The 2,500-nt window shown below is 50.3% G+C and overlaps 1 pseudogene across 1 annotated transcript in view; it reads left to right on the top strand.

Annotated features, from left to right (window-relative positions):
• LOC308173951 (serine/threonine-protein kinase MARK1-like) overlaps positions 1–2,500 on the top strand; it is a 33,798-nt pseudogene that overhangs the window by 30,237 nt on the left and 1,061 nt on the right. The window lies entirely within an intron of this gene.

Here is a 2,500-nt window from a genome sequence, read left to right as displayed (position 1 = left end):
GATTACATTAGATTAGATTAGATTGAATTTTATTGTCATTGCACAGTACAACTACCAGACAGCGAAATGCAGTTTAGAATCCAACCAGAAGTGCAAATAGTGATATACAACATGATAGTGATAAGTGATAGGTACAGCAGTGTTTCCTCCAGGATTTTTCATATTAGTGGCGGGATGGTCAGTTTTCGCGTGCATGCGCATGAAACGCGCACTGGCACTCAAAACAAAGGGGGGGGGGGGGGGTAGGGGATAGTCCGTGGTTGGGGTGGGAGGTGTCCTTGATGATGCTTGCCGCCCCTCCGTCGACACTGTGTTGCCTGGAGGGACTCGATGGAAGGGAGTTTGGTGCCAACGATTGCGCTGGGCGGTTTTCACCACCCGTTGCAGGGCCTTCCTGTCAGACACAGCGCAGTTGCCGTACCACACTCTGATGCAGTTGGTGAGGATGTTCTCAATGGTTGAAAACATAGAAAAACTTGAAGCTGGAGCTCCACCTCCATCTTAGTTTTCCTGAAGTCCACAACGATCTCCTTGGTCTTATTGGCCTTGAGGTCCAGGTTGTTGTCAGCACACCACACCACCAGTCGCTGGACCTCCTACCTGTAGGCCGACCTGTCATTGTTAATTATCAGGCCTACTTATCGTCTGCAAACTTGACGATGGTGTTATAGCCATGCGTCGGCACGCAGTCGTGGGTGAAGAGGGAGTAGTGGAGAGAGGGCTCAGCACACAGCCTTGTAATTTTAATTTATAATTTTGCCATTTAGCAGACGCTTTTATCCAAAGCGACTTACAATTACGAATTACAGGGGACATTCCCCCTGGAGTAACTGAGGGCTAAGTGCCTTACCCAAGGGCACACTAGTAGTGGTGTGGCTTCAGGCGGGATTTTGAACTCACAACCTTCCGATCCCAAGTCCAACTCACTATCCACTAGACCACCACTACCCCACATTACGTGAAAATTACTCTGTACTCAAACACTCCTGCCTCACACACATTAGAATAGATTAGATTAGTTTAGATTAGATTAGATTACATGAAAATTACTCTGTACTCAAACACTCCTGCCTCACACACATTAGAATAGATTAGATTAGTTTAGATTAGATTAGATTACACTTGTGGCACGCAGGGTCATGGTGGAAGAGGAGTGCTTGACCAACTTGACGAGCTGGAGGTCTGCTGGTCAGGGAGTCTCGGGTCCAGTTGCAGAGGGAGGCGCTGATGCCAAAGTCACTGAGTTTGGTGATGCATGCTGAGCTGAAGTCAGTGACGTCTCCTTCTCCTTCTCTCCCTCATAGAGCTCTGTCATTCAGGTCCACACAGAGGTAGGACATCGGCCTGGCCCTGTCCCCTGTCCCCCTCTCTGTCGTCTCTGTCCACTCTGTCCCCTAACCCCCTGTCCCCACTCTCTCTGTCCACGCTGTCTCTCTCTCTCTCTCTGTCTCTGTCTCTGTCTCTGTCTCTGTCTCTCTCTCTCTCTCTCTCTCTCTCTCTCTCTCTCTCTCTCTCTCTCTCTCTCTCTCTCTCGGTCTGTCTCCCTCTCTCTCTCTGTCTGTCTTTCTCTCTGTGTCTGTCTGTCTGTCTGTCGACTATGTCCCCTAAACTTACTCTCTCTGTCCCCTTGAAGCCCTTGGCCCCACTACACCCTTGACATGCGGTTGTCCTAAGCCTTACCTCACCACTCTCTCTCTCTCAGTCCAAACACCATCCTACCCAGCCACTGCTCCACTGATACTAACCGTCTCACAGAACGAGTGATGTCTCAATCTTCCAAAGCTGCTTCCTCTCCTCGTGAGAGAGGGAGAGAGGAGGAGAGAGGGAGAGAGGGAGAGAGGAGGAGAGAGGGAGAGGCTTGAGAAGACAGAGATCCACAGTCTGCTTGTACTGACCCTGCCACCGACCTAAGGGCCCTGAGTGTGAATGCTCCCTCCCTCTCTCCCTCCCTCTCCCCCCCCCCCCCCCCGTGCATGTCAGCTGACCTGACAGCCCTCTCTGCCACCGTGTACACTGCTGTGACTTGCTGTGTGGGGTCGCGACCCCTCTGGTGCTGGGGTCACCCTGGGGTCAACCCTGTTATCTGATGCCCATATAGTTCCCTGCACTGGTCCAGTCCTTTGACCCTATGATGATGATGATGATGATGATGACGACGATGATGATGATGATGGGACGCTGTGCCTGTGATGACAGTTGTAACTGTAACTCTGAAGTGTGTGTGTATTGTGCGTGAGTGTGTGTGTGTGTGTGTGTGGTGTGAGTGTGTGTGTGAGTGTGTGTTTCTGAAATGTGTGAGTGTGTGTGTCTGAAGTTGGTGTGTTGTGTGTGTGTGTGTGGTGTGTGTGTGTGTGTGTGTGTGTGTGTGTGTCCTAGGCGTGTGTGTGTAACAGTGTTTGTGTTGCAGGGTTCCCAGTGAAGGAGGGGACAGAGACCACCAGGTGAGATCTTCTACTGCAGGAAACACAATAATAATAATAATAATAATAATAATAATAAT

This window comes from Nansenia antarctica (assembly GCF_963989245.1).
Source record: "Nansenia antarctica genome assembly, chromosome: 19".
NCBI classification, from domain to species: domain Eukaryota; kingdom Metazoa; phylum Chordata; class Actinopteri; order Argentiniformes; family Microstomatidae; genus Nansenia; species Nansenia antarctica.
The sequence above is the reverse complement of the archived record's forward strand: the minus strand, read 5'-3'. Positions and strand labels throughout refer to the sequence as shown.